This window comes from Castor canadensis, chromosome 15 (assembly GCF_047511655.1).
Source record: "Castor canadensis chromosome 15, mCasCan1.hap1v2, whole genome shotgun sequence".
NCBI lineage: Eukaryota > Metazoa > Chordata > Mammalia > Rodentia > Castoridae > Castor > Castor canadensis.
In genome coordinates, this window is record NC_133400.1 from 30,637,030 (window position 1) to 30,662,540 (window position 25,511).

A 25,511-nucleotide genomic window follows, 5' to 3' on the forward strand; every position below is an offset into this window, starting at 1 on the left:
GGGGCGGAGGGGGCTGCGAGCCCGGTGAGACTGAACGAGGCAGAGCGGTCCGAACGGCCCCGGATCCTGGAAGAACAAGAACCGTCCAGAGGCGGACTCTCCGGCTCGTCCTCGCAGACTCGGTGTAGGCCAGCGTCGTGGCTGGGAGCGCTCGGAGCGTCTCCGCCCTGCTGCGCCGCCCCCGGCTCCGCCCGCCGCCGCCGTAGCCCGTGGCGCTAACGGTCGGTAGCAGCCCGCGTGCGCCGCCCGCCGGGAGCTCGCGCCTGCCACGAGGGAGCGTCCGCGGCCCGCGAGCCCGCGCCGCGCCGGAGAGGTGAGCGCCCAGCGGGCTGGGTCTCCATGCCGCCCGGAGCCGCGTCCCCTCGTGGGCCGGGTGGACACAGTGGGACCCCGCGGTGTGGGCCGCGTGAGCGTCAGACCCGCCTCTGCGGCTGTCACCGTCCGCGAGCGGCGGGCGCGCGTGGGCGTGTCCCCATCACGCGTGTCCCCTCCATCACTCTCTGGGCTCTCGTCCAGGACGACGACTTCTGAAACCGAACCATGGAGGTTGGTGCCGCCGAGACTCAGAGTCTCTCACGCAGACACCCTCATTACATAATGCTGCCACGCTGGGTCGCCCGGCTATTTCCTTTCCCCCCTGACACCCCACTTCCCCTCTCCCCCTTTTTATTTCCCTTTACTGGAGAGAATCCTGCAAGATATTGACGCGTTCAGAATTTATGGTTTTGTTGCCGTGGCTGTCACCTCGGCTCATTTCTTAAGGATGTCTCTATTTTCAGCTTTATTTGCACATTGGTGGCTCGGCTGGCCATGGCCGCCCGGCGTCTCAGATAGAATTGTGCTAATAGGTGAAAGGCAAGGGCTTTCAGAGCGCAGCTGCCGGGCTTTCTCGTCTTTGTATGGAAGTCGTCAGGTTTTCTCTGGTAAACACAGAGTTTTAACTTTTTACCTTAATAATGGATCCCATTCCCCTTTTTATTCAATTTGGGAACTTGCTTCCACAGGTCTGTGACACTAAAGCTGTCCACCACCAGCAGAGCTGGGATCTGTCTCCTCCTCATCCAAGTAACCAAGATTTTTTTCCCCCTCTTACCCTTGCGTTTGTATTTTTCTGAACATGTTAACTTGCATTAGGGCTAGGTCTTCTGTTACTGCTTTTCACGTAGGGCTGTTAAACTTCGTTTTAAAAGTTCCTAAGGGTTTATTGGTCTGTTACATCTGCACCCATCCAGTTGTGTATAACTCTTAAAAGGTAGATCTTTTAAATAAAAACCACCATTGCACTGCCAAGACACTGCCACGGAGCTTGCTCTTCAAGTTTTAGACAAGCACAGTTGTCATTGTTATGATCAAGTGCAAAGGAGGTGACTCCTGTTTATTTAGTGTAATAGCTGTTTACAGTTAAAACTTTAAAGACTCATAAAAGTAGGTCTGCTGTATTTTAGAGATGTCATCATTCTTGTGGGAGAGACACAGCACCAACACCAGGAAAGGCAACAGATTGCTCCTGTCATATCGCTTTGCTGTTTTCCAGTGTACTTAAAGGATTATGATTGATAAGGCTGTCTTGCCAGGGAATGTTGACACAGGTGTGCATCGTTATCTTAATTAAGATCCTGAGAAAATGTTGTCTATAAATGGAGACATAAAAAGGGTGGCATATTTTTGTACAGTTTTGCTTTTGGAGAACTTAATGGCACTTGAAACCAGCCTTTGAGCTTCCAGGTTTTGCGAGCAGTTTGGCAACAGAAGTTTTAGAGAGAAATGGTAGTTTAATGTTAAGTGTTCTGGCATGTACTGATACTACTTGTGGCTTTTTGGCAATACCTTCTGTCGGCTTTCTTTGTACTCTACCTTTGTGGAATAATGGTTTCTAATTTCTAAAGAAAAGCATAAAATAGAGCAGCATGTTATTAAGCAAACATTTACTGGTGTTCCAAATAAATCTGTAGAGAAAGGCATGCTTAATATGCAGAAACAAGAATATAATGGAAAAGTAAATGTGTGAGAAAGTTACGCCACTTAATTTTTTGAAAAAGAAATAGTGTCCTGGAGTGTCAGTGATCTAAAACAATTTCCTTTTTGTATCATGTAGTACCTAGCTATGATGTTTATGTAATGCCTCATTTTTATTTCTAGAAATACATTAAAACTGCTTTCTTCCAAAATAATGTTCTGCAAGTTTGAATTGAGGAGCAATTGAAGATAGTGCATTAGTTTAAGGATCTAAAGCATACACGGTGACCACTGAAATCATATTCAGTCCTTTATGTGGAATCTCTGAATGTGGAAACAATGGCAGGAGGGGGGCTGTTGTTGCCTTTGCCTTCGGCTTATCCAGCACCTCACACAAGTATTGAGTCAAGATTCCCCCTCACTATTTGTAGCTCTTGGTTTCCTGAAAGCTGTCAGTGTGTGTGTTTCCCTTTAATATTAAAATTGTAGAAAGAGGAAATGACAGTGGAGGAGCCCACAGGCCTATGATGGGAAAAGCCAGGTGTAGAGTCGCAGCTTACTCTTAACTCCAAAGATAATTAGCTGGTTAGAATTACATGGTAAACTGAAATCAAAGGAAGATTTATTTAGATTTGTTTACTGAAACCAAAACAAGATCGTTAATTTTGGGATGATTGCTTTATTTATCCCTCAAACCCCCCATCAATTTTTTCCCCCCTCTGGCAACTACAATCTCCATCCTTACACTGTTGTCCATGTGTTATTTTTAAACTTGATATATTGTGTTAAAATAGATGGAACAGGGGCATGAACTAATTACCTGTCATCTGTTTTAATTAGTAACACCAAATAATTATCAATATGTTTATACATTCTGGAAACCTGAGGAAAAATTTAAATGTTCTTTAGTTGATAAGATGGAAGTAAATGAAGTCCTGTAATCCTGAGTGAATTAAGCATGTTGTTTAAAATAGATTATGAACATCGTAACACTTTGGACTAAGGTTTTTATTCTGAAATAGCACAGCTATTCAGTTTTGAGTGGAAGAATCTCAGCATCTTTGTATGTTTCTCTTCAATTTCTACATTGTGCTGACTTATGTATTTTAAAATCTTTTTGGTCTATTTGTTAGTTTTATAGAGAATACTTTTTCTTAATAGAATCACAGCCGATATACCTCTAAGAACATGTAAAATCTAAGAATTATTTTTTCCTTTTTTCAGCAATGACTCTGGTTTGCTTTCACAGCTGTATTTGGAAGTGTGATACTGATGACTTATTTCTGGGTAAATCTGCAGAGTGTTTATTGCTGTAGTATACCTAAGCACCAATTTACATTGGCAAATTAACTTAGATGCTTCAAAATTGAAAACGAATATATTCTAATGTATTTTGAGTTTAAGTCTTTATTAGTAAGGATGCACTTAACATTTGTTCAGGAGAAGAGAATATCATTTTCTCCTGCAGTTGTCATTTATGTAATCCATTTGCTAGCCTTTTCTCAGGCTAATGACATTCCACACCTTGATACAGCTTTTATTTGTTTATTTGCCATAATGTGGAGTGATACCTTGGAAAAGATTAGATTAGATAGTCATGTCTAATATCCCCACAGTATTACTAGTCTTCTGTGTTTCCTTAAACAGAATCATTTCCATTTTCTGTGTAGGTAGTAAGTATGATGCCTCCATAATGTGTTTGGATGTTTTCAGCTAAGTTTACTTCCGAACTATGGAGCTCCTTCAGATGTTGGCTAAAATTTGTCCTTGTGCTTCCAAGGCTCATCTGCACATGGGGGTGTGCTTGTATGGGGAGCAACCTTAAGTAGCATCAGGGTTGCCCTTACCAAAGTATGTGGATTGGTAATATGGGGCTACGTACAGAATGAAGAGAATGCCACTTGAGGCCTTTGATTATTAAAATTCTATTCATGCATTAAACAAGAGAGCAGTAAGTAAAATTATTTTTGATTCATGGAATGACACTGAATAATTTATTTTTATTTATTATCTTGAATTACATTGAATAATTTATTTTAATGATACCATTGGATAGTGAAATTTATAAACTTCATGTTTTTCATGAAAATCAAGAGCAAGGTTATGATATTCTATACAAATAGAATTATTATCTAAAGGAAAGCATCTGTCTATACCAAATCACAGTTTAAATTGTTTTAATTACCTAGTTCTTTTAAGAATAAGTTCAGTGGGAATATCAACTCCAACCATTGGTAACAAACTCTTAACAACAAAGAGTATACATGTGTATGCAAAGCTTGTCATTTTTCGTCAAAATAGAGCTGTGGAATACAGGTGGATGGAGAAGAACAAATTTGCAGAATCCAGTGTTGTCTAGTCGGCAGAGCAAGGAGCTGGACTTTGTGATGCAGAACATTGCATTAAGTAATAAAGATGTTTGTATGACTGAAAAGCTAATTTTTACAGAAGGCAGCTGGAGTTAGCATACCCTTCGAAAGAACAAATGCTTCTCTGTGAGTATTTTCAAATACATTAAAGTGGTTTTTTTTTTTACTATAATATAAAGTAATATTTAGTTTTCCCCTATTACTGATTGGGATTTACAGAAATGGAGTTTCTTATGTGACTGAGCTGAAGCATTACAAAAAATGCACAATACACACATAGAGAAATGGTTAAGCAGTGAGCAATCTGATTCCTCTTTGTCTACCTTTAGGCTTAGTTTTGTGTTTTGCTTTTAAACCAGGCACAGAGTTGTTGAATTTAAAACATACAAGCATTGGGGTTTGGGTTTTTTTTCCCTTCTAAGGATAAATCTAGGAAAAATCTAAACCTGTGCTGATTTGTCAAGTTCACATCTGTTGTCAGCCAGATTTATTAAGATTCATATTTCATGTACATTAAGGGTATTCAAATGTATTAAAAGTCTATTCCTTTTATATGAAATAGATGTGGGGAGTCCCCCACTCTCCTGCAATTATGAAGAAACATCCTTTCAGTAGTAATGGGTTATGGTTGATTAATTGCGAAGGTTGTACTAAATGTTCTCTGGTGGAAATAGCTAAAGAGTATGCTTTTTGAGAAATGCATCATCCAGGGATAAAATCAATTGAAGTATTGGTAATTAAATTGTAATTCCATGAAGGAAGGAAGTGGAGAGAGAGGAAGCTAACTATTGCTGTTTTTCTTAAAGAGTCCACAGTTGGTAATGGAGCTAGTGCACTGGCAGGTGGAAGGAGAAGATTCTGAAGATAGGGAGGTAAATGTTCTCTCTTTTGAAGGAATACTTTTCTCTGTAATCCTGAATGCTTATTACATAGAAGACTTCGCCCACAGGCAGCAGTGTCTTTAAATTTGGAGTGTGGAAACAATCTGCTTTTCTCCTGCTAGGTTTCTGAGCCTGCTTCTCCCAAGCCTCTGGGCTCTGGGCTGTGTCAGGAAAGCTGAGAAATATCATTTCGGTGTACTCGGCGCCCTCAAAATAGATTCTCTCTGAGAATCAGGTCTGCGATGCTGTCCTGCACAGCTCTGGTAGATGACATTTCAGTGCGCTTGATGCGCATGCATTTAGCATGTTGTTGAACTGTCTTCAGTTATCTCCCTGCTCTTTGTGGCCTTCATTTGGAGGGCTGGCAACGCTTTGAGAGAGGACTTGCTGGTTGGTAGCTGGTTCAGAGCACTGGCAGAAGTTCGCTGGGCCTGGGCTGGGGTGATGGGATGCAAGGGCCCGGAGCTGGGAGCTTGAGTGCATGGGTTCTGTCCCTGCTTCAGAGCCGGGTCCCTTTCTGTTCTTTCTGTGATTCTAGGCCGTGGGTAATACTTTCCTTTTCCGCTTTTTGTTACTTACTTTGCAGCTGTTGCAAGGATTCCCATGGAATGGAGGACTCTGTTTTATTCTGGATGCTGTCTTTGATAATTCACCACGCACATTTTCATTTTCAAAAATACACTGTTGGCACTGAAGTAAATCTAAGATTCTTGAAAAACAAAAATTGGGTTCAGTTTGTGTCAGAAAAGGTTATCTTCTGACACTATGCTGCCACATTGATGATACAGGCTAAATTATAAAGCCTAAAAATGTTCATACAGGCTTAAATTAAGTAGCCATATTTATATTTATTTTCCTTTTTTAAGGAAAATGATGTACAGAAATTTTCTACTCATCAAGACTATCTGCCCCCCTGACCTCTATCTTGGGAGGAATATTAATGAAACAATAAAGGACTGTATGCTGTCTAAGTATATAATTAGGCAATTGGAAAGAAATGTTTTGGCTCAAATTTATTTCTTCCATTAAAGGAACTGGGGTATATTTAAAAACACAACTTCAGAAAAGCCTCTTTAAGTCAAATGTTTTTGGCTAACTCTATAAGAAGGGGAAATCTATCAATTTCAAACTCATTGACTCATGCCTCTGTAGAGGGTGTATGCTGCTGGGGGAGCCATTAAAATGTAATCTAGAAACAAATGCTGATACTAAAGTGATTATTTGGAAAGCAGTTTACATTTGCAAAACAATTCCATGTTAGGACCTTGACCAACTTTAACACTTGGTACAGTTATTATGGGCTTCTAAAATAGCAGTCTGTAATATAGCTGGTGTATGGAATGCAGGCATGTTTTCAGATTGACTGGCTCATCTTAGAATATGCTGCAATATTACAAAGTTGGAATGTACTATTTATTAAAGAAAAGGGAAATATAAAATCAACATCTGGTCAATTGAGACATTTCAACCTACCTTTAAGTCATAAAAGTACGATCTTGACATGGATAACTATTTTTTGTCATTGTTACATGGATAGAATTATGCATATTCTGCAACCCAAATGTCTTGTTAATTCCAAATTTTATTCTTTAAAATGGACTTTTAAATAAAAGGCACATATGCTTTAGAGAGTATATAATTTGAATCATGGGTGAATTTCCTAGGCATCAGAACATAGAAAAGCAGCCTTGATTAATTTAGAAGTGTGAAGGGGGCAGGTAGAGCTGTTTGCAGTGGAAACTTGCTAACGCACCAGCCATTTAAATTAAATGTTTGTTAACATAATAGCGATGGCATTTTCTCCTCCTCCTCCTTGTGGTTTTGTCCAACTAGATGTTACAGTGGCAGTCGCACTGACTGTTAAGTGTTTAAATGATGGCACCATTATGTGAAGTGATTTTGAAATGAGAGATTCCAGCCAAGAATTACATCTGCTCCCATCTCCCTCAAATCATACTCTCTGGCGCTACAGATTATGATTGATTTGTTTGTGACAGATTGCAGGAAACAGTCATTGATTTTTCAATATTTTACCTTAAAATTATTTACAGTTGTAACCATGGGGAGGTATTTCCATGGGCTGTCAGCCCCTGAAAGACTAGGATAATATCCCTGCTCTCTGACAAGACAAATTACCTGTAATGAGTGCAGTAGCTGAAGGGTATACTTTTATTTTAAAATATGTCAATAACCCCAGTGACTAAACGAATATTGATTTAGCATAATGAAGCCTGAGTAATGTGAAAATGAGCTTTTTCAAGGGGCATGGTAAAGACTTTCTTTTTAGCTGGTTGTAAGAAGCTTTTCATTCTTTTCAGCTTGCTGGGAGAATGCAGTTTCCTAAGCAAACCGTCAGGAGTGATAGCGTCACTGCTGATAACGAGGGTCCAAATATCTTGCCCGGTTTTTAAAGATTCTTCTCAAATCTTATTTTGAGTCTTAATTTTAGTCATAGAATAGCTACTAATTTGTTGGACGTTATCTTTAACCGGCTTAATGTCTTTAGAATTTCAGCATATTTTGCATTGAAACCTCTGGCAGTGAATATTAAAATATAACTATATTCACATCCATTTATAGGTGACATCATAATTATAGTAAGGCGTTTCAAGGGGTTATTGTAGTATTTAATGTGCTGTGTTTTATGGTAGACTGACCCTCTATCTCTGCATATCAGATTGCTTCACTGGAAGTGAAGATTCATTTACCTAAGTCCTGATTTGTTATGAGGACTGTGCGTTTTTTTCATTTTTGTCAAATTTTTTCTCTCATTTTAACATAATTCTTAGTCATTTCTAGATTAAGATCCCAATACATAAAATCCTTCAAACAGGAATGATAATAGATACTTGTATATATGTGTAAATAGCTATATATATATATACTATATACATGTATATCAAGTTAGTTAAAGATCGTATGAGTTAGTAAATCCGTATCTAATGTGGTAAGGAGAAAATAGGGTAAACAATACTGGTGATGTGTGGCAGAAAAGAAAGTGCGTGAGGAAGATGTCCAAAGTGATATTCCATGGGAACCTAACTCATTTTATGGTAAGTAATAGTCGTCAAATCATTAAAATCAATAGATAAAGCCCTTTAGCAATGAAAAATGAGTTACAATTTAAAGTCCAATAACTCTTTATGAATACTAGCTCTCTTATAGCATGGCATCGGAACTGGTGAAATAAAATGCAAAATATAAATATCTTTTAATGGAAAAAAAGGAGAGGCTCTAGAACACAAGATTATTGTTTTATTCCCCTCCCCTCCCCCCCCAGGGATTTGCCAGAGGGTATGAGACAGGTGATCTCTGTCACTTGTCTTTGTTGTGTCCTGCAATGAACTGGGTGCTTTATAAAAATACCTATGATTTTATATGCTGTAAAATTTCACTTCCACGTCATCACCTGCCTCCCAAATTCTTTCCTTCTTTGTAAAAGGACCTTTGAGGTTCAGAAATATGAGGGATGTGCCATCATTGTCTGTGAAACTCGTAGCCTAAATGCTTCAACGTTTCGGTTGACTTACAGTTTTTACATCAATGTAGTATTCATAGAATTGCCTATGTCCTTTAGGAAAAAAATGCAGATTTATTTCCTCTGTAGATATCTAAATAAAGCATATTTTCTTCAGGCAAATCTTTGCTAAGCAAAACACCTAGGTGGTTTAGTTTGTTTTGGAGTAAAATTTTTCAAAGTGCACTATAGTCAACACTTCATGACCTCATCATTGAATTTGAACCTGCGTGTTCATTTCACAGTACATGTAGAGCTAGTTATGTGAATTAAAGAAATATGTAGATAAAGTGAGGCTTTTTCTGAGAAAATTATTGTCCTTTGGATAGTATACCCATCTCTATTTTTTCCCCTTGGAGTAACCATGCCCCTGTTCTTCTCTAGAGAACAAATGTTTATATAAAATATTTTTAAATTATGCAAGTCACTGCCTAGGGTTGTTTAAATATTTAGTTTTGAAAAGGAGAAAACACCCCTGCATGGTATTAAATTTTTTCTTGTGTTTGTGTCTGTTAAGAGAAACAGTTCACTCTGATGTGGTACACATCAACTTACTTAGTTAATTTTTTTCCAGAGTTTAGTTTACTGTGTTTCATCTGACCTTCAATGACAACTTAATATAGGAACAAATTAGCATATAATTCTATTTTCCATGTGACCTCAAATAGTTGTAGAATTGGTTCACTATTTGTGGGGGGTAATTTGATAGTGTTTGCAAATATTTAGAGCTTTGTGCTGACCTTTGTGCTATGGAAGTGTTGTAAAGTAAGCAGTTAGAGGAAGCACTTCACCCCATCACTAAGTTATTAAAATGCATCCTAAAGGTAGCGTTTTAATGAGTGCACATAATTGATTGGTGATTTGTCTTCTTCTGAGCAGAAGCAGCAGGGCAAAGTGTGGTCAGCGAGGTGGAAGGTATTAGGGATTGATGGTGACAGTGATCATGACAACTAAATGAATTGTTTTTCTTTTAGATTCAGCCATCGGCCTTTGAAATTGTCTGAGATACGTTTCAATCTAGATGCAAAGGATGTGTAAAAATCAAGTACTTGCTCAAGTGACTTAAACATGTTTTGGATGTTCCTATTTGTAGACTATAATATTTTTCCAATTAAAATCCTCAGTTGCCATGCAGAAGGTTGAGCTCTTCTTGATCACCAATTTTATTGAAAATGCTCCGTATTACAGAGGATTGCTGAATATTTTTTGCTTTAATCCAAGGATTGAAAAAAATGAAATAAATTTTATATGTTAACTCCTTTTCTAAAATGTCTTTATTGGATGGAATGCATACTAACACTTGAAAAAGAGGGCTTTAAAATCCCTTCATCACAGTAATTCTTCCAGCAACCAGATGTCATTAAGTGAGTTAAAACTCACTTTCCAAATGTGACTCGTGTTTATGGGAGAAAACGACTTGACAGATATCCATATGTATATTTTAATCCTCTAGATTAGTCCCCAGGAGCAGAACATTTCTCAGGGAACACCTAGAAAAAATTGCCTAACCTGGCATGGCCTTTGCTATGTGAGGAACACAGTTTATGTGATTAAGGCTAACATCTAGTAGGGTTCCTGCCTTTGGGTGGACTAGGTAGCAACTGACTCCCTCACCACTGTGGCCTCTGTAGCAGCATAGAAAAGGGAAGGCTTCCTCTATGCAGGAGGTCCCCAGCCCTGTACTTGTGACCTGCCAAGGTGTGTGTCTGGCCAGAGGTTGCCCCTTAGGCAGAGACTGGGGTGACTCAAATGACTGTGAGTTTCTGGGTGAGTGACCCAGTGTATACACTATCCACTTCCATGGTTTTTACAAAGAATCCAAGTGTCACAGTGGTTTCTGAAGCTGAACTCTCAGGATAGCAAAGCAAATTTATTAGGCTAGAATATTTCCCTTTTTAGTTTTATTTTTAATTAAGCTTCATATCTTGAGACAGTTGTAAATTCCCCTGCTGTTGTACAAAATAATACAGAACAGAGGTCCTTGAACGCTTTGCCTAGTTTTCCTATAGTAACTTCTTCCAATTTGTAGTTTACTATCACAAGATGGATGTTGATACAGAAGAGTCCGGACAAGCACCATGTCCATCACCACCAGGAGCCCTGTGCCCTTTCCTAGCCACACCCACTGCTCTCCCAGCCCACCCCTCCTTCACTCTACCTCTACTAGTCTGTTCTCCATTTCTATGATTCTGCCCTTTTAAGAGTGTTACATAGATGGAATTGGCTTCTTGTACTCAGCATGGTTTCTGGAGACTCCCCTTGCTTGTGTCAATAGTTTGTTCCCCTTTCTCATTGAGTAGTAAGTAGTCCATGTATGGCATACCACCGTATGTCTAACCATTCACTAGGTAGGACTTGAGGGTTGTTTCTGGGTTTTGACTATTACAAATAAAACAGCTATAAAATTCATGTAGTGGTTTTTGTATGAATCCAACTTTTCATTTTCCTGGGACAAATGCCCAGGAGTGAATTGTGAGTTAAATGTTAATTACATAGATTCTTTGTTTTTAAGGCTAGAATTGATTGGGGAGAGGGGAGCCAAAGATGGCATCTACATTTTATAGTGTTTTGAATTACCTAGATTTGTTTATGATTTTAAGTGTTCAGTTTCTTTTTCTTTTTCTCTCTCTTTTTTTTTTTTTTTGTGGTGCAGGGGATTGAACTCAAGGCCTCACACATGCTAGACAAGTACTCTACCACTGAGCCAAACCTCTAGAATGCAGACTGTCTTGAATAACTCATAGTTAGATATAAGAAAACATTTTTTCCAGAATCTGGATTTTGTTATTTTGGAGAAGTACATTTTTAAAAATTGCTTCTTTTCTTGGTAAACAACTCCTATGTAAAGGAACACAGGTAGACCTATAAACTAGGAAACTGAAACATTACTTGGGGGCAATTTCTCCAAGTGTAGAGACTTGACATTCAAGAATATAGTGTGATGGTTTTGAATTGATAGACTCAAACTTTTGTCACTACCATCTTACCAGAAGTGTTGGGTTTGAATTCAGGGCTTTCAACTTGCCAGGCAGGTGCTCTACCATGTGACCTATGCCTTTTTGCTTTAGTTATTTTTCAGGTAGGGTCTCACACTTTTTGCCTGGGGCTGGCCTCAGAACATAATCTTACACATCTCACATAGCTGTGATTACAGTCTTGAGCCACCACACCTGGTTTATTTTTGAAATGGGTCTTGATAACTTTTTACCCAGGCTGGCCTGAAACCACAGTCCTTCTGATCTCTGCCTCCTGTTTAACTGGGATCACAGGCATGAGCTACCATGCCCAGCCTTGAAGATTTTCTTTGCATAATTACCTCATCTGCAGGATGCTCAGTTCAGTGGTGTTGCAGAAAATGCTCACTTAATTCAACTATGCACTTAATAGGAAAAAAGAAAGCCAAAACAAAGTATCTTTTCCTTGTACATGACCCTAAAAATGAAAGGACTTCACCCAATACTTAACAGAAGAAACAGCTTGGTTTCCACCAAGCCCATGTGGAAATTATGCTAAGTTATATTTACTGATGTGGGAGGTATGTACAAAGCCACGTGTATTATATTTTGGGGAGACTCATAGAAAGGGTGTTCAGGGACTCATATCTACTCTGATTTACCATCATAAATAATGAGGTTGTAAAATCTTACTAGATATGTAACATTGTAATTCCATTCTTTTTTTTTCTTTTTCTTTTTCTTTTTTTCTTTTTTTTTTTTGTCTTTTAAAGAAACATTGGATGTAATTAACTGGTCTTAGTGACCCCTGTAGCAGCAGTCAATACTATAAATCTTTAACTTTTTTGAATGAAATACTAGATCAGGGGACCCTGATCTTTCAAGATTTAATAAGTATGCTTTCATCTTTACTCATGGTGATATAAAAGGCATAAGATAATAAAATACTCTTTCCTCTGAAAAATGACCCAGATAAGGTATACACATGGAATCTTTAAATACCAGTGTAGTCAGTCAATCATTTGTAAAGCAGGTATTACCATGTCTGTCCTGTGTTCCGGAGCCTCTAGGCACTGGAGACTATCAGCAAAGAAGCCAATGCAGCCTCTGTTCTCTTAGCATGTTTCTCATAGCTCCTTGATTTGGGGGTGCAGACAGAAAAGTCAAAAGAAACTGACAACCAACACAATGACACATTACTAGAAAAACCAAATTCAGGCCAGACATGGACGCTCACACCTCTAATCCCAGCTACTTGGGAGGCAGAGGGAAGGAGGATTGCAGTTCAAGACCAGCCCAGGCAAAAGCACAAGGGCCCACCTGAAAAATAAACAAAAGGGCTAGGGGTGTCTCTGAAGCAGTAGAACACTTACCTAGCAAGTACAGGCCCTCAGTTCAAACTCCAGTACGGCCAAAAAACCAAAAATACCCCAGAATCCAGGAGGAGAAAGGCACTAGTAGAGCTGAAACTGAAGAAGCAGGCCTTACAGAAAATGATAGGCTGTGGAAGAGGACAGCAGACAGGCGCAGGGAAAGAACTGGAGCAGTTTGTGGTAAGTGGGGTGGAATCTGGCCTGGCTAAAATTTCTTGGGGCATTAAGGGGGTATGTCATTGCCCAAAAGTATTCAGGAACTCACCAGAAAGAAATAAGGCATCCTTTCAAAGAGTAATATTTGAATTTAAATATGTGGGTTTGTGGGCTGGAGGTGTAGCTCAGTGTTAGAATGTTTGCCTAGCATGTGAGAGGCCCTGGGTTTGAACCCCAGTACCACAAATAAATAAATAAGTGGGCTTGAATGAAAATCAAATGGGTGCTTTTCCTTATAAAACCAGGGCTTAGAAGAGTTCTTTAGGTTAGGAGGCTCAATCTCTTTTTCTCCTTTTATATTTGATAAGAAGGAATCTGATTTTTTTTTTACTTTTCTAGTATCTTAAATGCCTAATCTACAAGACTAAAATACTTTTAACATTTTTAGTTTTAGGCTTAAATAAAAGAAATTAAAGAACTGAAGTTCTTTTGAAAGAACTTCAAAATTCAAACTAAGATCACATACAAATAAAAAGTTACGTAAAGACTACCTTCATGAGATTACATGCAGAGCTGAAATTACTTTGGGCAGGAAAAGAAAATACAAGTATGTTTGCACATTGGGTTTTCTTAGTGTTCAAGGTAGAAAGAGACAACCAAGAGCCTTTGTTAAATGTACATCTAATTTTAGGAGCTCTTATATGGTGTAGGTCCCTTTAACAAGAATTTGGAAAATAAAAGAGGAATTTCTATCAGAGTTTCATTAAATTCATATAAATCACAGATTTAATTAAAGTGGTTCTAAAAGACATTAAAATTAAGATACTCATGATTTTATATGCAGCAATATTGATTCTAGAATTCTCAACTCTATGGCATTGCCAATGGAGAGGTCAAAATGAATTGTTTTATAAAATTGTGTTTTATGGAAAGGCTGCATTAAGCCAATGACTTAAAAACATTCGGAGTATATATGAGACAAAGCATCTTGTCATACTGTTTGTGTAGCAGTTAAAAAATGAAAGGAAAAGAAAACAGTGCCATTTTAGATAGTTTAAAAAAAATTCACAGATATTGTAAATCATAGGTTGGTCACCACTAGACTTCCTGACTCTGCCACGATTGCTGTATTCTGGTGTATTCTTTTAAAATACCAGGCACTTTATAATTTTGTCTATAATTGTTTATATATATTTTCTCCACAAAATGCTTTTAGAACAACTTATTCCTAAATTATTTTAAACCACTTACCATCTATTTAAACCTCACGTATAAATATACTAAAGTATATTTAGAACAGTAGTCTATTTTATTTTTTCTAGGACCCTTCTTATTCAAACTTCCTTCAAACTCAGGGCATAAAAATAGAAGACCATTTCCACCTGTGGGCTTTTGAAACTGGAGATGTGTTTTTTCAGACGAGTTAACTGAGTCCCAGGAAGGTGAAATGTCTTTAGTAAGTGGGGATGAGGATTTAAACTTGGCTTTTTGACTCCAGAGCAAGTGCTGTTGACTGGAAGGTGCTTGTCCTGACTTCTGGAAAGTCAGTTTACAGCTGTTTGTACCACAACCCCATTCTTAGTGATGCTTTGTTCTATACGTGTCAGAAATGAATGTCCACTTGCCACTTGCTCATACCATACAGACCTCGTGGCACCAAATGTAGATGCTACAAGTAGAAAGCATCAGGGTATTCATCCCAGCTGTTGTTACTCGTGCATACCCACTATACTCTGTACTCTAATATTATGATAAATCCCAGGAATTAAATGTGCACATGTCATCTTCTCATCCCACAAAATGGGCATTGGTTTTGGGCCAGGAGGTAAAATCATATACAGCTATTGTCTTTGCCCTATGGAGCTTAAAGATGAGTGTCTACTACGAAGAGAGCTGGCATCTCCAGAGACCAAGGTCAGGTGCTTGGGAGCACAGGGGCACAGTCCTTACCAAGCCTGATGGAGGGTGGATGAGGTCAAGGAAAGCTTCCAAGAGAGGAAGACAGAAGAGATGTCATTGGGTTGAGTCCTGAAGGGAAGAGCATTCCAAGCAGGGGATGCAAAGACCAAAGACAAGGAAGAATGTGGCACATTTGGGAGAATGGGAGGGGTCCAGCTTGAGAAGAGTGTGAGGTGGATGTTCAGAGATGGGAAAGAGAGGAGCGTAGACAAGGTCAGGCTGGGAAGGCATTGTGTGTGCCTGGCTGAGGAGCTTGGACTTCATCTTGCAAACCGTTCACTTTACTAAGTCTGCGTTTTTGAGTATCTCTTTGACCTTGGCAGGGAAGTGCATTGAAGGCCAGAGAGGTTGCATATCAAGAAAGAAACCAGTGAGGTTTTTGTAAGTAGTTGTCCTGGTGAGAGATAACAGTTTGCACTACAAGTGTGGCCAGGGAAAGAGCTGTACAAAAATCAATGAGAGATGCTCAGTGCTAGAAAGAAGAGGACTGGGTGGGTGATGGGTCCACTCTAGACAGAGGAAAGAAAGCAGGTTTCCAAGGGCGTACAGAGGGCACAGCAATAAGGATGTGATGGCAGTGTTTGGCAAGGGAACCCAGGAGAGCCAGGTCTGGAGAGGAAAGGTTGGTTCGAATTGTGGGCCCAGAAGTGGGTTTTGAGGTCCTGGTAGAATGTTCTAGGAGTTTGAAACTCATAATCTATTCTTTGGTATTGGTGCACTTCTTTTTCCTGTTAAAGGGTGAATTTCTCAAGAAATGTTCTTTCATTATTTTTATTAAAGATTTTTAATAGTGGTCCTGTGTAAAGCTGTAATGGTCCTGTGTAAAGCAACTTTCAAGACAAACTGCTCAATATTGCTGATAGTGTTTGCTTTGATGAAGATGGGGCTCTGAAGTATGTGGAGGAAGGAAAGAGAAAGAGAACTAACTCTGTGATACCCTACACAATGAGTTAAGTATAGGAGTTTCAGTTGTGCACAGAGATTTAAGGAGAGGGGGTGAAGCATTTCTGAGAAAAAGGTACTAGGGAATATTTATGTTTTTAGAAACTTGGTGAGTTTGGATTACAACATATACGTAAATAATTATAATGACTTTTTGCTCCTCCCCCACTTCTCTTCCTCTTTCTTTTTCTCCTTCTTCTTCATCTTCAGCTTCATCTTGTTATGTAGCCTGGGTTGGCCTGGAACTCGAAACGATCCTCCTGCCTTCACCTCCCGAGTGCTGGGATTATAAATGTGCACCACCACACCCATCTTGACTTCAGGGTTTGATGCAGTGTTGTTTGGATCCTATTACCAACAGTCATTCCACAAATACTCAGTGCCTAGTAGTAGATCCTGGGTGCTGGGACAGGGTTGGCTGTAGAGTGCTGATAACAGTAATCATGGCCCTCTTCCTTCCTGGAGTGGATTATAAATATTGAAGGTGGCTTTATATGATACGTGCCTAAACTGCTTAATATAAGTACTGTAGTATACATTGTAAGAAAGATGTATGACATTTAAATCCTGTAACAAAGAACACTGTACCTCTAGAGGGCACTGCCAATATTCATAGGTGGGTGGGGGAGGAAAGGATTCAGCGCTGCCCTCACTTTCTGCCTAGTGAGGCCAACTGACTAGCGTGGCACTGTTCTCTGAGCAGGGAACAGAACCAAATATAGACAGTAGTACTTGGTTATTCCTCAGTAAGTCGGAGGTAAGAAGGCATCACTTCTTTGCCGGAGATCAAAGGAGATGGATGAGAAAGGGAGAGAGAGAGAATGAGAATGAGAATGAATGCAGGTCTTAGAGTTAGGAGGAAGTTGGAATCTGGAACTTTCTTCCCATTTTCATTTTGAAAACCTTGAAATCCACTAAGAAGCTGAACTAGTGCAGACTCAGTTGTAAAACCAGGTGAATCATTTTTGAGCAAATCACAATTCATGATTTCACTTTCTTTTCTAGGTCCAAACTTACCTGTCTTTCATTTTTCAGGGCGATGGGCACCCCTTCTGTCTAGCCAATCACTTGGTTTCTCCCTTCCATTTCCTTCTGATTTCTTACCTCTTTTCTATATCCTAAATTGACCTTCACCAATTTCTTTTCCTCCCATTCTAGAATAACTTCTCTAGATCCAGTGTTCCCATTCTAGAATAGCCTCTCTAGACCCAGCCTCTCCTGTGCTGGTCAGGAACATTTGTCTCCTTAGCTGCTGAGCTCATAGGAAGCCATTATAGATCTGTGTCTTCTAGGTAGCTGTCTCCACTCCAGCTTCTCAGTCAGCAGTGCCTTCTAAGGGGCTTTCCAGTTTTCTAAGGGTCTAGCTACCAACTCATAGTGTGCAGTTCTCATCCTTCCTGACCTCTCCAGGCATGTTGCAGTGTCCCTGGCTTCTGATGGTGCTGTTCTTGGGCTCCTCCTTGACCCTGGCCCTTGTCACTTTTGCTGTCCACCTCCCTTCATGTACTTATTGAAGAGGGCTTCGCCCAGCACGCTGACCTTCAACTCAGCCTTCTCCTGTGCTGAGCCTAGAGGAGATATTATGGTCCACTGTCCTTCCTCTGTCTCCTCTGCCGTGAGTGTACCTTCTCTGTCTTCCTACATGTTTCATTGTGGTACATGACGTCACTCCCCTCAACTGGGTCACTCTTCCTTTCTGGGTCAAGTCTGTCTTCTAAAGCCTCCCAAAGCCTAAGCCTTAGTCTGTTCCCACTATCAGAGACACTTGAGCAAAGAACTGGGAATACAGGCTTCAGGAGTCAAGGTTCTCTGTACCTAGGAGATCATAGTCTACAGAGTAACTCACATGTGGTTCATGGACTGTGCCAGGCCATAGAATCTTTTATTTCTTTTATCAGACTTTAGTTACAGAAGCTTTAGGTTCACAACAAAATTGAGCAGAAGGTATGGAAATATCCCATATACCTCCTGCCCCCACACATGCACAGACTCTTCTGCTACCGACACCCCACACCAGAGATGTACTTTGTCACAATTATTGAGCCTAAATTGACATAATTGTTACCCAAAGTCCACAGTGTACATTAGGGTTCACTCGTGACATACATTCTGTGGATTTGGACAAATGTATAATGATGTAGCCATGCTTTTCCTCTTTTTTATTAGCACATCTCAATTGTACTAAGGGGTTTCATTGTGTTATTTCTATACATGCATGTAGTGTACTTTAATCAAATTCACCCTCTCTATTACTCTTTCTTATCTCCCATCTCCTTTTAAAAATAATTTTAATGGATATATCTTCTCTTATAGTATCATACAGAGTGAAATGTCACTGCCCTAAAACCCTTCTGTTCTTCATCTGTTCATCCTTCTCACCCCCTAACCCCTGGCAACCGCTGATCTTTTTACTGTTCCCATAGTTTTGCCTTTTTGAGAACATCATATGGCTGGAATCATACAGTATCCCGTCTTTAAAATTGACCTCTTTCACTTAGTAACATGCATTTTCTCCTTGTCTTTTCATGACTTCATAACTTACTCTTTTAGGGCTGAATCATAGTATATAATCTGAATACACCACAATTTTTTGTCCATTCATCTACTGAAGGGCATCTTGGTGGCTTCCACATTTTGATAATTATGAATGAAACTACTATAAACATCTGTGTGCAGGGTTTTGTGTTTCACCTCTTTGGGTAGATACCATGATTGTTAGATCAAATGGTGGCAATATGTTTACTTTTGTAGAAGCTGCAAACTGACTTCCAGAGTGGCTGTACCATTTTTCATTCTTGCCAGCAATAAATGAGAGTTCCTGTTACTCCACATCCTTGTCAGTATTTGCTGGTGTCAGTGTTCTGGCTTTGGCTGTTTTAGTATATGTACAGTGGCAACTCACTTTAATTTGCATTACTCTAATAACATATGCTGTGGAGCATCCTTTTTATATGCCCATTTGCCACTTGTAGTCCTTCTTTTTTAAAGTTGATTGTGATAAGAACACATAGCGAGATCTTGACCAATTTTTAAGTGTATGAAAGTGTTGTTGATTGTAGAGACTCTGATAAGCTTATTCATCTTGCATAATTGAGACTTCATGCCTGATGGTTTCCCCAGCCCCCCAACCCCCAGCCCTAGCCATAACTATTCTGCTGTCTGAATCTATGAGGCTGACTATTTTAGATGCCTCATACAAGTGGAATCAGGCAGTGTCTGTTCTCATGTGACCCACTAATCTTACTTGGCGTAATGTCCTCAAGGTTCACCCATGTTGTAGCATGTGTCAGAATTTCCCTCTTTTTTTTAAAACTAAATGATATTCCATTGTATATATACCCTTTCCCTGTTGCATATTCTTGGCACCCTATTTTTGAAGATCAGTGGACTACATGTGATCATATAGGATGGTTATCATCTGTATATCTTCTTTGGTAAGGTGTCTGTTAAAGCTTTGGTCCATTTTTTAAAAATCAGATTGCTTGTTTCCTTATTGTTGAGTTATTTGTATATTTTGGATAGCATTTGTTGATCCCTTGTCTTTTCCAGATATTCTATCCCAGTCTGTTAAACTATCTTTTCAATCTCTTGACAGTTATTTCACAAAGCAGATTTTTAAAAATTTCAATGAAGTCCAGCTGATCAATTCTTTCTTCTCTTTCACGGATCCCAACTTTGGGGTTGTACATAAAAAGTCACAGCCAAACCCAGGGTCACCTGATTTTCTAGTGGTTTTATAAAAAAGTTTTGCATTTTATACTTAGATTTACAATCCACTTTAGTCAGTTTTTCTGAAGGGTTTAAGATCTGTCTAGATTTAGTTTTGGTTTGTTTTTTTTTAACCTGTGATGCCTAGCTGTTCCAGCACCATTCGTTGAAACCACTATCTATTCTCCATTGTATTGCCTTTGTTTCTTTGCCAAGAAAGGAAGGGGTATGACTTTAAGGGCTCTCTTTTCTGTCCCACTGATTTATTTGTTTAGTCTTTGGTGAGTACCATGGTGTTTTTATGATTGTACCTTTATAGTAAGTCTTGAGCTCAATAGTGTCAGTCCTCCAACTTTGTTCTTCAATAACCAATATTGTATTGGTTTTTCTGAGTCTCTTGAATCTCCATATAAACTTTAGAATCAGTTTGTTGACATCCACAAAATAACTTGCTGGAATTAATTGACTCTCCAGATCATGTTGGAAAGAACAATATTGAATATTATCAATATTGAATCTTCCTATTCATGAACATGAACTGTCTCTGGTTACTTAGTTCTTTGATTTCTTCCATCAGATTTCTCTAGTTTTTCTCATATAGATCTTGTATACATTAATATACAAGTGCCTTGTTATTATATATTTTTTTGGTGGCACTGGGGTTTGAACTCAGGGCCTCACTCTTGCTAGGCAGGCACTCTACCACTTGAGTCACTATGCCAACCCTTTATTTTAGAGGTGCTAATGTAAATTATTTCAAATAGAATTCATTCTTTGCTAGCACATAGGACAGTAATTGATTATTGTATATTAACGTTGTATCTTGCTACTTTGCTATACTTTTTATTTTTTTATTCATTCTTTTCTTTTTCCTGTTATAGATTTATTTGCTTTTATTTTTCTACCTTTCTTTTTTAATATAGTCAATCAATGCTATATATTTCCCTCTAAAGCCCTCCTTTCCTTGCATCCCACAAATTTTTATAAATTATATTTTCATTTAGTTCAAAATGTGTTAAAATTTCTCTTCATATTTCTTCTTTGAGCTTTATGTTAGGTAGAAGTATATTGATTAATCTGTGGTGTTGGGGATATTCCAGCTATCTTTCTATTAATGGATTCTAGTTTAATTCCATTGTGTTTTGAGAACAAACATCATATGATTTGCATTCTTCTAAATTTGATAAGATGTGTTTATGACACTGATGAATGTTCCTTGTGGGCTGGAGAAGAATGTGCATTCTGCTATTGTTGGATGAAGTAGTCAGTAGATGTCAATTATATCCAGTTAGTTGTTGGTATTGTTGACATCAACTTTGTCCTTACTGATTTTTCTGCCAACTGGATCTCTTTCTAATATGGGGGTTTTTACACCTACAGCTATAAAAGCTATTTCATCTGTTTTGCCTTACAGTTCTGTTTTTGCATCATGCATTTGACAGTCCGTTTCTATATACACATTAAGGAATGCTGTCTTCCTGGAGAATCGACCCTTTTGTCATTGTGTAATGCCCCTTCTTATCCATGATAACTTTCCTTGCTCTGAAATGTACTCTGTCTGAAAATAATATAGCTATCCTTGCTTTCTTTTGATCAATATTAGCATGGTATATCTTTCTCCATCCATTTGCTCTTTTTTTTTAATTTTACATCCATTTGCTTTTAATCTGTATGTGTGTTCATTTTTAAGATGAACTTCTTATAGATAATATATACTTGGGTCTTGTTTTTTGATCCACTCCCACAAGATCTGTCTTTCCATTGGTGCATTTAAACCATTGACATTTAGAGTGATTAGTGACATAGTTGGATTAATATGTGCCATATTTGTTCTATTTTCTATTTGTTGCCTTTATTCTTTGGTCCCATTTATCTTCCATTCTTTTTCTGTCTATTATGGTTTTAATTTGACATTTTATATTATTTTATCACCTGTTTTGATATATCAGTTTACTTTTTATACTTTTTTTATACTTTTTTTTAGTAGTTGCAATGGAGTTTGTAATCTGCATTCACAACCACTCTATTGCTTTATAGGTAGTGTAGTTTATAATAACAAAATGATCTTAATTCTTTCCTCCCATCTCTTGCATAATTGCTATCACTCATTTTGCAAGTACATAAGCATATCCGTGTGTGTGTGTGTGTGTGTGTGCGTGTGCACGTGAACTTGTGGTAGAGTGCTTGCCTAGCATGTGCAAGGCCCTGGGTTCAATCCCTAGCACCACAAAAACCAACCAAAGAAGCAAAAAACCTGTTATTGCTAGTATTATTTTGAATAAAGTGTTATCTGTTAGATCAATTAAGAACAAAAAAACCCTTTTTATTTTGCATTTGCTTACTCTTTTGTTTTTCCTTTTTTAAGATGTAGGTTCAAAATTTTGACCTATATAGTTTTTCTTTTCTCTACAGAATTTCTTTAAACATTTCTTGTAAGGCAGGTCTGTTGGCAACTCCCTCATTTTTGTTTGTCTAAGGAAGCCTTTATTTCGCCTTTACTTTTGAAGAACAATTTTGCAGGGTTTAGAACTCTAGGATTGCAGATTTCTATTCTTAACTGTTTAAGAGTTTTTCCACTCTCTCGCGCTGACATAGTTTGTGAGGAGAAGCCACATGCAGTTTCCTATCTTTGCTTGTTACGTGAGGTGTTTGTCTCTGGCTTCTTTGGGGACTTTTTCTTTGTCTTTATCTTCTGTAGTGTGAGTGTGACATGCCTTGGGTCAGTATTCTGATCATATGTTTAGCATTTATCCTGCTTGGCGCTCTCTGAGCTTCTTGGGTTTGTGGTGTGGTATCTGACATTCATTTGGAGGAAATTATTTTTTGTGTTCCTTTCTCTGTTTCTTCTCCTGTTACTCTCCTGACACATGTGTTATACCTTCTGTGATCATCTGATAGCTCTGGGATATTCTGTTCTGTTGCTTCATTTTGTTTTGTTCTCATTGTTCTCTCTACCTCGGATTTGGCAATTCCTATTGGGATCTCTTTGGCTCAGGCATCCCTGAGCTGAATATTTTCCTCAGTCTAATTAAAAGCACCCCTCATTTCTCTTACAGCTTCTAGCACTTTTTAAAGTTCTTTTTTAGATTTTCCTATCTCTGCTCACATTTCTCATCTGTCTTCGCATGCTTCCTACCCATTAACATCATTAGCCTCTTCATTGTTGTCCTAGTTGTTTGTGTCACTGTAATAAAATAGCACAGATTTAGTCATTTATGAAGAATGGTTTATTTCCAATCTGGAGGCTGGGAAGTTCAAGATCAAGGTGCTGGCATATGGCAGAACTTTGTGTCTTCACATGGCCAAAGAGTGAAAAGAGAACCCACCCCTGCAAGTCCTTTGTATAACAGCACTAATCCATTCATGGCGTTCTCCCACTGGCATCCACCTCCGAACACTGGTGCACCAAGGATTACATTTCCAACACAAGAGTTTGTGAGGTGACAAAAACATTCAAGCCATAGCAATCCTACTTGTTTTAAATTTCCAGTCTGGTAATTCCAACATCCTTGCCATTTCTGAGTCTGATTCTGATGCTAGCTCTGTCTGCTCAAGCTGTGTTTTTGACTCTTAGGTGGCTTTGTAGATTTTCCCTAATAGCTGGGCTTTTGAAGTACTGGGTAAAAGTAAATATCACCATTGCAGCGTGGTTGTAAGCTGTGGGGAGAGGGGAAGCACTCTATAGTTTTGTAATCTGGTCTGTCTTTTAGTGCGCCTGTGTCTCTGAACTGTGAACCTCAACAAATGTGCTTCTTACCACCCCCTCCTCTTAGGTGGGGCAGGATGACAAGAGTGGGGCTAGAACTGGTCATTTCCCTACTCCTACATGGATGTCCAGAGGGGCCTGAATTTGGGTGTATCTGCTTTCTTCAGGTCACTAGGACTCTGATAAGCCCCAGGGGTTAGGCTCTGTTTCTCCTGAGGGCAGACCTTGTTAATAAGAACAGATGGAATAGAATGCTCTGGCATATTTCAAAGTGATAATGTTTTTCCTCCCCCTACTAGAAGTCCCAGGAAGAATTTTTCCCCAGTATTCACTGTGACAGCCTCATAAAGTCTAGGAGGTAAACTTCAAAAAAGGGTGGGTAGGAGGGTGCAGCGACTATATTTTTACCTGTTAGATTTGTACACACTAAGTCTCTGACAGTTGGGCAATTACAGCTCAGGTTTTCCTCCCGGTTGCCTGGATCCTGCAGAGGCCTCTGCTATGGTTAGTTGTTCTCTGTATCAACCTGTCTGTCTCTCCAGTTTGGTGGGGAGTGGGGGGCGGTGCGCAGTTTCCTGTGTGACCTCACTTTCACAGATTTAGGAACACTTGTTGATTTTTCAATCTGCTAAATTTTTTGCTTGCTAGAATGGAAGGCCAACTTCCAAGCTCTTCATGTGCCGGGCTAGAAACTAGAAATCTACAAACATTTTTCGTATCATCCTGTGAAATGATCAAAAACAAAACCAGAAAATGAGAACAAAACATTTAGAGATTTGTATAGCAATTTGACATTGCCATGAAACCCAAGTATATGATTCTGCATTGTATAAAACTTTCTCTTTACAGCTTATAGCTTGGCTCTTGAATGTCCCCCAAAGGCCTATGTGTAAAGGCTTCATCCCCAGGGTGCTATTGGCAGGCAGTGAAGGTTCAGAAGATAGGGCTTAGTAGGAGGCCCCTGGGTTATTAGGGGGCATGGCCTCAAAGATATGGGACATTAGTCTCTTCCTCTTTCTTTTTGGTCCCTGGTTTGTGATGTAAGTGATTTTGTTGCACCTGTCATATGTACTACCCTGCCATGGGCCCAAACTAAATGGGTCCAGTTGATCCTCTAAAACTGTGAGCTAAAATAAAACTTTTCTCCTTTTAAGTTCATTTTGTCAGGTATTTTGTTATAGCAACAGAAAGCTGACTAACACCACAGCAGATTAGAAATTAGAAACAAAACCAAACCATGACAATCAGTAATTAGTCCTTCACTACAGATAAAGAAGCATGGGGCCAGGAGGTTGTCAAGAAAATGACAGTTTGGGATAGGACTATGCCATTCCTGAAGTTGTCTAAAAGGTGCCCTAAGAGCCCAGGGACAGTGGAACTGTCTAGGGTGCTTGGGGAGTGCACAGGTATCTTCCAGTCCCAATTTCCTTGTCCCTGCCATCAGAGGGCTCCTCTTAAAATGCCCTTATTTAAAGCCTCCAGAGACACCCTTCTGCCTGACTTGCCTCAGCTTCTCAGCACCACTCACAATGTCTCTCTCACCACCTGACCAGCAGATGCGCCCAGCTTTGTCTTGCACTCTCCAGCTCTGACACACTACTCTCTGTTTCCTAGAGTGGACACAGTGTGCACTGTCACCTCCAGGCCTGCACTTCTGCTGCCTCTTCCATATCCAGGGCCCCCCTCCTCTCAGCTGTTCCTGGTGAAAATCTCATCTGTCCCGCGACTCTTCCTTCTTCTTCTTCTTTTTTTTTTTTTAATTTAAAAAAATTTAATACTGGGGATGGAACCCAAGTCCTCGTGTATGCTAAGCACATCACATATTCTACGACTGTGTTACACCAGCAGCCAACATCTTTCTTTTTTGAGACTCCCCCACTTGAGGTCACATGCACAGGGCTGGCCTAGGTGCTCAGTCAGTGTGGAGTGGGTGCAGAGCTAGCAAGGGAACTTAAAGGTTAAGCCAAAGCTTGGATTATTTCACTGCCCG

General features: G+C 39.2%; 1 long non-coding RNA gene across 2 annotated transcripts in view; it reads left to right on the forward strand.

Annotated features, from left to right (window-relative positions):
- Positions 1-411: 411 nt before the first annotated feature.
- The window catches only part of LOC141417415 (uncharacterized), a 30,454-nt gene continuing 5,354 nt past the window's right edge, over positions 412-25,511 (forward strand). The window contains exons 1-2 of one of the 2 annotated variants that reach the window (XR_012441971.1): positions 554-4,451; positions 5,132-5,197. This is a non-coding gene — a long non-coding RNA (uncharacterized lncRNA). The other variant, XR_012441970.1, reaches the window with a different exon arrangement.